This window comes from Pithys albifrons, chromosome 4, assembly GCF_047495875.1.
Source record: "Pithys albifrons albifrons isolate INPA30051 chromosome 4, PitAlb_v1, whole genome shotgun sequence".
Classification (NCBI taxonomy): Eukaryota; Metazoa; Chordata; class Aves; order Passeriformes; family Thamnophilidae; genus Pithys; species Pithys albifrons.
Genome location: NC_092461.1, coordinates 75,651,560 through 75,664,268, shown reverse-complemented (window position 1 = coordinate 75,664,268; position 12,709 = coordinate 75,651,560). Strand labels below are relative to the sequence as shown.

The 12,709-nt window shown below is 39.9% G+C and overlaps 1 protein-coding gene across 3 annotated transcripts in view; it reads right to left on the bottom strand.

Annotated features, from left to right (window-relative positions):
• Nucleotides 1–12,709, bottom strand: part of KCTD1 (potassium channel tetramerization domain containing 1) — a 70,497-nt gene that overhangs the window by 22,514 nt on the left and 35,274 nt on the right. The window lies entirely within an intron of this gene.

Below are 12,709 nucleotides of genomic sequence, written 5' to 3'. Positions count from 1 at the left end.
AAAGCTGTCAGGAACACATTCCTGCTGGCTGAACCATATGGAGTCACTTCTGACCAGGGGCATCAGCTCTCCCCACACTACCTGCCCTACTACCCCCAAGTGTTCTATTACTTTGGCAGAATAATATTAGGACAACAATGAGGAAAATAAACTCTCTGTTATGATGGATGTGCCCTCTTTTCAAATGAATATTTAGTCAGCAATGTGCTACAACAAACTTGACCTTTATCAGGACTAGATTTTGCTGGGTTTTGGGACCTCACTTCCTTAATTTTTTTTTTTGTCTAGAGCCTCTGCAATTTCCAGCTGATAAAGCTTTCATCACTGGTCACTCTTCCCAGTGGAAAAACACTGCAACGAAAAATATTCTGGCATGCAAGGTCAAGGGACAGAGCCCTTTCTGTGGTCCTTCACAGCAACAGAAAGGGCTCTTGGAAGAAATACTCCCAGAGGAGCTGCAGCTAGCTAGCCCAATATGAATCAGCCTGGCACAGCCCAACAGTGCTTTTGCAGGATCAGGGTCAGGTCTGCAGAACAACATGACTAATTTTTCTTCTTTGAGTAAGAACTGGACTACCAACTTTACATTTTTCACGTGGTACCAAACCATATTCTTCATCACTCCTAGAGCCTTTAACATTTATCATGTTTCCAGGATTTCATTAATAAAGAGAAGGAAGAAGGGCTTACACCTCTGATTTAACTACTTCACATCTTAATAGGAAATAATAAACTGACCCACATGAACTCTAAACACAATTGAAACCAGATGTTTCTATTTCCAAACCAATGCTTTATGCCTTGTAATGATACCAGACAGCAGTGACTTTCAACAGCATCTTTTTCATCCTTTCTTTTCTTGAGCCTACATAGAGAGAAGCACAACGCATACCTGATTAGGGCTTTTATTTCTGCTTCCCAAGAGTGAAATTAAACACTCACCTGGAACCAGATTTCTGTGGTCTAGAGAGCAACATCTATTCAGTTTTGCAGAGCTACACCATTAATCCAAAGTGGAAGCAGGAAAGTGCAATTGTAGCTCTGCTGATGAGTTTATCAGGGTTAGCTACTAAGCAAGAGAAGGCCAGTATAAGAGGCATGGCCCAAGGCCCAGCTTTATGATACAGCAGTATTAGGAAACTGGGAAAATGAGAATGCCTGATGAAAAGTGGAGTCTCCAAATATCCTTTAGCAACAGAAAAGCAGCAGCTATTATCCTTTCCCTTTCCTATATGGTCTTCTAAGGGGGAAATAAGAAGCAGGAAGGTATCCTTCCTGGCATTGTTCCACCAACTTTTAACTTCCTAGAAGAAAATTTGTCACCACTTCCCTACTCATGTACCTCCTTTGCACCACAAAGTTGGACACTGTCACAGGGCTTTTCTCTGTGGCATCATGATGAAGCCAGTGTGACTCCCTACAGCATTACTGCAGAGGAGCTGGGAGCTGCTGTAAGCAGGGATATGGCACACCACCTCCATCAGGTTCGGAAAGGCCAGAGGGAAGCTTAACATTCAAGGGAGCTTATTCACAGGAGAAGCTAGTAAAGTAAAATTACATCTTAATATTCTGCAGAGGATAAGGACATTGTTTTTGAGAACATTAGGAAGACATGAGAAAAGCATATTTAAAAGTTGGCCTCTGGCATATCAGAAGCCAATCATGATGTACAGCAAAATATTCAGAAAAAATATAAGATGAACATAAATACAGCCTACATGTTTGAAAAGTACACATGATAACTGTCTGCTTTTCATATGTTGATGGCAACTTCAGTCCCATGCAGCTGTAGCCACAGTACTCAGAAAAAAACAAACCATCTCATTGTTTCAAACAGAACATGAGCAATTTCATTTGACAAGCTCCAGGTATAAAATAAAAAAAAGTATTCCTAAAACTCCCACATTATGCTGCTAGTAAACTAGAATTTCATAGCAAAAGTGAATAAACAATATCTTTTGAGGCTGGAGAAATTACCATCATGCTGCTATCTAATCTCTTCCCAGAAGTCAAGAATTATGACTAAACCCTTCCAATATAGATATAGCCTGAAATTCTATGTCAGAAGTATGTCCAATTGCATTTGGCAATCCTTAGCCAAGAGAGAGGCTGACTATAATTGGATGAATATTTGAAGTGCTTCATTATTCATGTAAGAAGGCTAGGTAAAAAGTGTTTTGTAGTCCCAAGACACTGGAGGGTGTGTGTTATTGGGTAATAACCAATTAGGAATGTTGACAGCACTCTGCCTTTAGGATCACCCTGGCCAACAAAGCACTTGGGTGTATGTTGTTGTGCAAAGGCACACACCCACTGCCTACTGCTCAGTTTACTCAAGCTAAGCTTTCACCAAAGGAAATGGAGGACACTCCAAAGGATGTGTGTTTGACAACTCAGTTACATTCAGAACTACTTCTTCATTGTTCCCTTTGTCTTCCAAAAATACATTGTTTTTCAATAGCACTCAGCAGCACTCCTGAATTACTGATGATACTGTTTATTGAAAACAAATCCAACTACTTCTGTTCTACTGCTTATAATTTACAAGGAGCATCATCCTGACTATTTGCAGTAAGGAAACATGGACAGCAAAAGATCAGCTTCTAACTCCATAATCTGGTAAAACACTCCATTGTGCCATTAAGTAAACACTGCAAACTCAGAACAACAGAAATCAACGATCTTCCTTTCATGCTAATCTAAGAAAAACATATGAAGCATTAGCACAGGCATAAAAAAAGATTTAAAAAGCATTTAAAAACTAACAATTCTGACACTTCCTCGCATGAACTAGAACTTGAACACTAATTCAGCTCATGATAGAGCAGTTCAAACCTTTCCCTACCTCCCACAACAGAGGAGACTTTACTGATTGTACAAACATTGATTTTTATTTCCTCCTTCATTTTCTTTATCATTGCAATGAAAAAAAAAAGGAATCTGCAAATTTGTATTGTAATTGAAAACATACAAGAATTATTATTGTATGAGATGCCCAACAGGACTTACATACCTGCAAAAAAAATCAAGACTTTTCTTGAATGATTTGCTAGTTTCAAACATGCAAAATTCAGTGTTATGAGGAGGAGCATATCAGTTTTTCTGCAGCTCTCATTTTCTGGCTTATATCATATTTAGCCTGTTCTGTGGTATTGAGGGTTTTGCAGCATTTTCTCTGAAATCCCATGAACGCCACCTCACCCTCTCCCCTGTGTATCACAAAGACGATGATGTTTTGATGAAGCATCATGCACAGACCCTCGAGATAATGGATTCAATGGGATACACTTAAAAGATCATTTTTCTCTTTTGTATTGACTGCTTGCACTGCTCTAAGACAGGAAGGGCTTTCATTTTTTATGTAAGCTGCAAGACCCTGAGGGCCCTCTAAAGTGTTTAAGAGGGATCAGTTTTCAGATGGGTAGAAGGGGCCCAGCAGACTGTCACGGTTTGGAATGCCTTCTTCCCCTTGCATCACTGACGAGTTTGAGTGAACCTAAAAGCAGCCCCCAGCCGAGCCACTCTCTGGCATGGAAGCGCTTCCTACCATTTGGGATTTGTGGTTAGCATTCAAACAGAACTATGATTTATAGTATGCATACAGGGAACAAAATAAGAAAAAAAAGTTTCACAGTAGCAAAATAATCACTATGGCTGATGGTGATAAACAGCAATAGAGCTGCTAAGCAAACCAGTCCTTGGCACTGGTGTAGTGGCAGGAAACCATTGCCCTGTGACACGGGTTTAATGCACTGACATTGTTGCAATTACATCCAGGCAACTAACAAAACAAATTCATTGTATGGCACAAAATATTTCCAATTCAACATTGCAACATTTATTTTTTTTAATTACAGCACAAAGAACAACTTTTGGGGTGTGGATGGATGCAATCCATCATTTGCTCTAAAGTGACACACTTATGGCAAATGCTGTATAATACAACTTTCTATGCCACAGTAAGCAACTACAAGCAATTTTCTTAGGCAAGGAATGCAAAGGGTTTGGGTGTGGACCTGGGAGATGCTGCTTATCCCTCCATCTCCCTTTGTGTCAGCGGGAGCCGAAGGCAAGACACATGTTGCACTGGGACTTCAATCGCTCCTGTTTCACATGTGTGTCACACAGCTTGTGACAGCTCTCTACCTGCAACGTGTTTCATATGAAAAGAGATTTACCATTTAAATATGGCCTGTGTGAGAATGCAAATACAAATTTTTAATTAAAAGGAATAGGATCTTAATAGGTCACTTAAAGAACAATTATGTCTACCATTTGACTGACAGGCTTGTCACATTTTACCATGAAAATCCCATTGGGGTCTAGGAGGTAGAATTAATCTTTATCTTTACAAATCGTTGAACTGCTGAAGTATACCCCACTGCATTTAACACTGCTCTTCTCAAACTTCTCATCTTATGAGCAAAACCCTCACATCTTTCTTTTACTCTCTCTTTTTACCTCTTTTAACTTTGCAAACAGAAAGTTTTTGATTCACAGAAACTGAATTTTCAGTGTTGCTCTCCATCACTGAATGTCTGTTCTGCAAAATGCAGCAGAGTGTAGAAATATAAAAGATCAGTCTCCAGTAATTAGCTTGGGTACCAGACACAGCATAGTTGAGTTTGCTGGGAGCAGGATAAATGAGTACAGGAGGAGTGTCCCGCTATATTGCTTTGAGCATCTGAGCTGGCCCAAGTGTCTACACACATAGTGCTGCCCAGCAGAAGGACTGGGTAGAAAAGTGACCGTGAGCCTACTCCTTTCCTAAAGGCATGCTCCTACAAAGCAATCTATGAGTAATAGCTACCAGCTCAGCTTAAATACTTTCAAACTGTTGCAGAAGCCTGTTGGTTGTCTGAAGCAGGCAGAAAGTGCCTTGAAGTGCCTAGAAAATTGTCCAAATGAGGTGCAAAGACAACTGTGCTGGAAGAGTCCTACAGACCCAGGCTAATGTATACATCAGGGCTAGAAACAATTTATTTGGTTCCTGATTCAAAGACTCAGTGAAAGAGATCAGTATCAATGAGTCTCAGAGAATCCTTTCAAATGATGTCATCAAGAGTGAAAACATCATCTGAGATTTCTATAAAATACTGTGATTGCTCACCTACACAAAGAAATCTTACCATTAACAGCAGCCAGAAAACCAAGCATGTGTGGAGAGAAAAGCACAAGCAAGCAACGTGCTTTGATCTGGTCAGGTAAAGATCACTTGTGACCTTTGTGAGCTCTGACTCCTTTCAACAGAGATAAAAAAGCGTAAATGAAAAAGAAATGAAGACAAAGCAATGGGGGAATTTATATGACAGAAGTAGGGTCGATGCTCAGAGCAGAACAGGGACAGAAAAAAAAAAGATACTGAAAGGCAAGAGACAATGAGACAGTGGCATCTTGAGAACTGTAGTGTAAGGGGAAAGAAAAATTGAGAACAAAAGACAAAAGGAGAAATAAATCTTGCTAGATGACACTTATCTTGTTATGACATTTGAATAAACTGCAGACTGGTTAAACTAGCAGAAAAGTTCACATAACAGGAACTGGTGACATTCCCCTGGTCAACACAGCATTTTTGCCTTATTTGCATTAAAATAACTGCAGATAACCATTGGGTCCTAAGGAGTTTTCACCATTTCCTACGCAACTTTTGCAAATACATTCCCAAATGGAAAGCATACTTGTACACATGAAAGCCAGCCAGGAGGTTGATCATTACCAGAAAGAAGTAAGCCAGAAGTTGGAATCTATATCCTAAAGCTTCAAACACACCCAAGAGGTGGACGAGTGTTGACAGTAAAACTGGAAGCCAAATGTTTGCTTCTGCAATTACGTACATACTAAATGCCAATTTGCTTAGCAACTACATTGCAATTTATGAAAGACCAATGAAGTACAGTTTATGTGGGAGCAGAATAAGAACCTTGTGCTAATATATAGAGGTTTCTGAGTGCAAGGAGTAAGCAAGCAAAAGGCAAAACAAAGCACTAAACCTCACAACTTTGGTGCAAACATGGGCCCTATTAGAAATGACCAATAAGCAGAACACTTCAGTGCCACCTCAGTTCCTAATGGGCTTCTGGTTATTAGGCCAGCAAGACCCATAGACTCAGTGCTTCATTTTACCTTTCAAAATATTTTCTTGGGCAGGCAGACTGAGAAATACTGCTTGAGTGCCTAGTTTCTGAAGCCATGATACTAGGTAGAAAAGTGGAACCATTGTAACAAACTGTTTCTAGTGGACAAATTTCCATCCACTGAGCTGGTATCAAGTAGCCTTTACAATGAAAGCATTTCTCAAAGCGTAGACCTTTAATCTAGTTATTGACAACCTCCCCTCTCCTTGACTTACAAGATGATCCAACCCATACAAACTCACATGAGCCAACTGGCAAATGAATCTATATACTGATGATATGGATTTCCTTCTCTCCCCTCAAGAAAAATGGTTGTTATTTCTGAAGATTACTAGCCTCAGAAATAAGGAGAAGAAGCCTTTAACTTTCCAACACTCCTAAATGTAGACACATTCCTCTGAACACTTCCATATTCACTGTAATAGCCAGGTAGACATAGGTAAGCATGGCATTGAATCTTTGTGGTGTTAAGTCTGCACAGCTACTTTCTCTGGGTCTGCACGGATGCAAAGAATACTCAAACAATGCACTATCTCGATTTTGCTGTCATGATACACATTTGAATACAAAAGTCATTGAACAAGTACAAACTACTGCTTTTTGTACTCCAAATAAATAATACATAAACCTACTTTTACTGACATTTAGAGCAGGAAGACAGACATCAACTCCGTGACCCCTTTCAGTGATGATTAACCACCAGCTACTGATCACATGATGTGAGAACCTGCTAATCTGATGGTGCTGTTTCTTTCACTAGAGCAGGAGCAACAACCACGACTTGCTGACCCTGCAAGTTAGACATATTATAGGGCTACAGTTGGAAAACATTTATTTCTTCTGAGGCAACAGTGATGACTGACCTGTGGTGATCATTAATTGAGACAAAATGAGGTCAATATATACCCTAAGTTCAATATACATACCTAGAGCTACAATTAATCTTGGTTCAGTCAGGACCAGAAAATACCCCTCGGAGCTCTTTATTGACAGATGTGTGTTACAAAAAATTTCTCTTTACAATATCAGTTGTGTAAATTCTCTGAATTTGTTGAAATAGCCATGAAGTATAGTATCATTCACAGTTTTGTTTCTATTTTCTTCCCAAGTCTTGTATACATGGTTACACCAACCAAAACAGCTGTATTGCCTAACTGTATTGAGTCTGGTATTCATGAACCAACATTTCATTTTTTACTAATACAGGTTACTGAAGACACCAGCATCATCAACAGCTTCTATCTCAGCTACTGGCATCTATAATTATTTATGCTTCGAGTTAGTAATCTTTTACATTTTCAATCATCATCCTAAAGCACTTCACAAATTGCTTTTTTGTTGAGATTGGTAGGAAATAACTGAAGCTCAAAGTTAAATCAGTTATCTTGGGTCACAGAACAGGTCAGCGAGAGTCAATGTATTTCCCTATTCCAAGCCCTCCCTTTCCCTTGCCACAAGACCATGCAGCAATCAAATTATGAAATACAAAAGGGGAATAATAAGATGAGTAAGACAGGATAGGTAATGAAGATTGAACTGAGTCTCTGCCAACTTCTTCTGCCTATTTCCCTGCTGCCAGGAGTGCTACAGAATATTAAAAAGCCACAACCTGAACCATTCATGCTAACACAGCTGACAGAGCTGGTGTATGGCAATACTGAAAACTCTCATGGAAGCTTCCCCTTTACAACTTGCCACACAATATTTGTTCTCAAAAAGTGCAAGCCTACTGTAGTCTAGCTACTGCAGTATCAAGTTGATTTAAGAACTACCACCTCAGACTTTGATGTTGCTACTCTAGAAAGATCACCAAATACCTTCACAGGTAAAGATGTACCTTTCAGGAAGATGAATCCAAATAAGGAGAGTAGAAATAAAGATGCAGTAACACCCACTCACTCAATATATCCTTAAAAATATCTCCAAATACCCATTAAGAAATTTTGGATTTATTTCTTTAAGTGATTAGCTTAAATGACAGCAGTTGGAGATGTACTATCCCTGCTGAGTAGGAAAGTTGTGGCAGGCCTGCCTTCATGGAGGTTTTACAGAAGGAGCCTTATGCAAAGTGCAGACCACCCTCACAACAAGAAGAACTCCTACTGAGCCAGAAGTATCCAGCATGGTGTTGCAATAGGCAGAAGTTTGAACTAAGGGCCATGTCACTGTTCTGTTTTGGAATTGAGGACAGTCTACAGACAACAGAAACTGCCAGAGCACAGAAACTGTGCTAACCTGCCTGATACGTAGCATGTCCTTGGAAGTCTACCTACACAACCTATGAAGGGTAAGTCTTGCTTGCAAACTGTCAAAAAAGGGCAAGGGCAGTCTGGGCATTCTCTTAGGTAATTCTGTGCTCTTGATGGGAAAGAAATCCCTACCAATAAAAAAAAAAAAGCCAGTGTCCTAACTGGATCCAAATGTGTGAAATTTAATTTCCCTGAGGGCTGAGAGTAAAGATTGGGTAAGAAAACTGGGACACAAATGGATTGGTTCATATGAAAACCTGAAATAGCCCTAGGCAGAAATTTGGAAGTATTGTGAAATACTGTATAAGAAGAATCCATCTTCATATGCAGGCAGTAACTCTAGATGGGAGATGCAGCAATACAAACAGATATCTCAAAATGTTCTACAAAGAAGTATATACAATGTTTTAAATGAAATTTTCCCATTCTGTGGTGGGAATATAGGATGTGGCAATCCAATGCCATGGTGTTATGCAAATATTTGTACCAAATGACTTGGACAGAACTAATTAAAAGTTTAGAGGCTTTGAACACATGAGATAGACAACACTGCTGATATTGCTGATATCAGAGATATGAGCTCATGCTCGTATGATCAAAGTTAAACATCTTCCCAGGGCAGTTAAATGCCTCCCTGACATCCGATCCCGTCAGATCTCGGAAGCTAAGCAGGGTCAGCCCCGGATTAGTACTTGGATGGGAGACCTCCTGGGAAATGCCGGGTGCTGTAGGTTCTAGTCCTGAGGACTTCACTGGCACTGTCCAAGCTCGCTCGGCCGTGGCAGATGAACCTCAGGACTTAAACGGTGGGGCCAGTTCTGTGCACGCTGAGCCTCACCTAAAATCCACTGCGCAGGCTGGAAGGGCACACCCATGTGGGGACAGCCCTTCCCAAATCTTCGTTTGCGAAGTTTGGCCATACATACACAAACATCTTCCCATTTAGTTCTGATAGTCAGTTGAGGTTGTCTTAGCCTGATACACAGTAACTTCTGGTAGATGCCATACAGGCAGCATTAAGGCTGCAGATGTAGGAAAGCCAACTCCAAGTAAAGGGTTTGATCCTACTACAAGATGATAATGCACTGGAAGGAAAGTAGGCTGTCCAGGTTTAAGCATCAGAACTAACAGGCCAGTGCTTCCTCTCCTCATAATCATCAATCCTAACACTTCAACCTGTTCTCATCAGACTCTCTGGTGACCATAAGGAACAATAGGAAAGCATGCACGTGCCTCAGCTCTGAGGGGAGAAAGGCTCCTTTAGGAGACCCTCATCCTGGATCTATCTTCTCTGGAATAATTTCTTTCTGGGCAGTGGAAAGTAAACAATTTTTTAAAAAACCCCTTCATTTGCAAAAACTAATCAATAATAATAATAATAAAAAAATTAGTGCACCTAAATCTTTAACAGGTAACTCTGTGTGCTACCAAATATCAACCTGAAGATCTGGTAACTTAAAGTAAATCAAATACTGTCGAGAAGAGGAAGGCATGACCCAGTACAAATCAGAACAAATTCCAAAACTGTAAGCTTCCTCAGAGAATACAAAGAAGTTGTTCAGTCCATTCACATTGACATATGAATAACTGTCAGTCGGTAACTCACAACAGAAGGAACAATTTGTATATGTGTGAATGCACCAAAGTCTACAGTCTTGGTGGAGAGAGCTGCATAAAAGGACACATGCCCCCTTCTCAGGCATTCAAAGAAAATTGGTATTTATTTCAGCAGACTGACCTTACCTTAGGTCTTCCTGGTACAAATATGATTCGAACTGCCTCTTTCTGAAGCCTAAGTTTGGCAAATTGTATTATTCAGCTGCATGAGATCATGTCTGAGGCATGGTCTTACTGGTGTCTTGGTAGAGAACCTGAAGACTGTTGATGAGATAAAGTATTCATATGGGATTTTCCTTGTGAAAACAGTAGGTTCTCCTTGGTCTGCAATAAAACTGGGCTATTTTAAATCATATGTTACAGGATTTTTAAATTATTTCGAGGGGTTTTTTAAAGCATTACTCCAGCTTCAGAATTTAAAATTCTAGGTTGAATCAAATCAAGATATGCTGCTTGTCTGTTGGATGGCTTCACTGTCTCAGATTTGGACCAAAACACGAATAGGGTTCAGTTCCCTGGGTTCTTCAACCACAAGAGCATTTGAGAGAAGTCCGCCATGATCTTCCCATAGCAAAGGGCAGAGATCCAGCAGCAGCAGCAAGACACTTTACAGTCGCACCAGGGTTTCTTTGGAGGAACGACTGGATATCTGTCAGTAGGGATTTTACATATCAAGGTCCAAACCAGCCTGGGGGATCTAACAGAAAAATTATTGAAAATGAGCCCTGTAAACATCTACAAGTCTTTACCTGGTATCATTTAAGGAACTCTTTTTTAAAGTACTCTTCCAAATTCCTACTCTACTGTCCAAGAAGCAGAAAATAGAGAGGTACAAGATGAGATGATATTGAGCCCACAGGAGAAAGAGTAGTACACTTGCTCCAAAGTAGACTGCTCTAATAGAATAGGTCTCCTACACACCAGCAAGTTATAATGACTCCAAAGCTGCTGTTTTGGATATCACCCTTTCAATCACACAAAGAAAGATGACTCTGGTACCTGGCCCACAGATGAAAGGTTCACTTTAGGCTTCTGGCCCTTAGACTACATGTAATACGAGTCAGAAACCTAATGACTTGCATGTTTCAACCTGTTAGATGCTGGAGCCTGCAACCTATGCCTTGACTCATCCCCGGAGCAGAGCTCTTTCAGGTAAGATAATCAAGACCTTATTTTTCATAGACAATACTTCATATGACAGTAAGTCTCAGGAGGTTTCAAATGGCCCTAAAATATCTATGCGACCTTGCCTTAGTTTTGATATCATTCACACATGCAATATTGGCAGAAAAAGAAACACACAAGCAATGTTGACTAAAACGTTGTACTAACTTTGTGTAACAAAGTAACTGACCAGGTCAGGCCCCAAGAAAAAAATGGTGTTAATGTCCAAATATTACTGAATAATTTTTACCTAGCACTCACTATGTATAAACACATGTAGATATATATACATACATATATACCCCTCATCCCTGATCCCCACTGGAAAAAACATTATGGTAGAATCTCACACACAAACCCCGAAGAACTGTATCATGATTTCTGGCATATTGCTTCATGCCATTGTTTTGACATTCAAACAAGTTTAATAATTGCTCTTTTGAAGCTGCTAATGTTAAAAAAAAAATAAAATCTTTCAAGTTCTGGAAGTGGCTGGGAATTCCAGGTTCTAACAGCTACACTGGAAATATTTATTCATCAAGAGGTTCAAAAGACACTGTCAGAACTGAAACACAAACACATGTCAGAACGACTTGAAACAGAATGACTCTAAGTCGGAGTTTGGGCTTTCTTTAAATTATGTTTGAAGAGATTTAAAATAGTTAATTTATTAAACTGGCTTTGATACTACAGGTATAGCTTTCACTTTCAAGTGCTACAATGTCTCACTTGAACATAGAATACATTAAGCTTAAATTCCATTGCCACCATACACACTTATGAAAGACACTTTAGTGTTTCTTTACTTGAAGGAGTATACTGTCTGTGAATTTGACATGAAAACAGAAGCAGCAGCCTCTCATACTGCACATACAACACTGTCAGACACCATCACTGCTCCAGTTACCAAGAAATCCACTAAGTAATCCCAACTACTAGTAGCTGAACACAAGGAGATCCTAAAATAATCCCCAAAATGACAGATTTGGTTTTTGAATAACAGTTCAAGTTTTCCAGGCATTTTTTCAATCTCTCCTGGCAGATCCAGGCTTTGGCATGGCTTCTCTTTTACTTTCCTCTACCCAGCCATCCTTGAGGAGGTTGTCATAAGAAAGGCCAAGTGCCCAGCTGTTTCTCTCCATATGCCTTTATTTACTGTTCTCTTTCTCTAGCCCTGTCAGCTTCTAGTGTCAGGAGCACTACTTCAGTCCACCTAATACTATGACTCAGTGCTGCAGAGGCAGTAATACCAATGAAATTGAGGCTTTGAAAAAATTCACATCCCATGAAGCATGCTTGTACCCCCTGGAGAGGCAAGTCAGAGTTATGGGATCAAGAAATTCAAAACCTCCCTCCTCAAATGCTGTAAAGAGCATGAAGGTAACACTGCCTTCCATCTAAAGCAGGATCTGGTGGTGAAGGGTAAGGTAAGACTAATACAGTGGACACAATCAACATCTGCTATCTGATAACCAGCTCTTACAAATTAGAGTCCCACTACAGTGTTTTTCTGCCACTCCACCAATTAATATCCACACACACTGT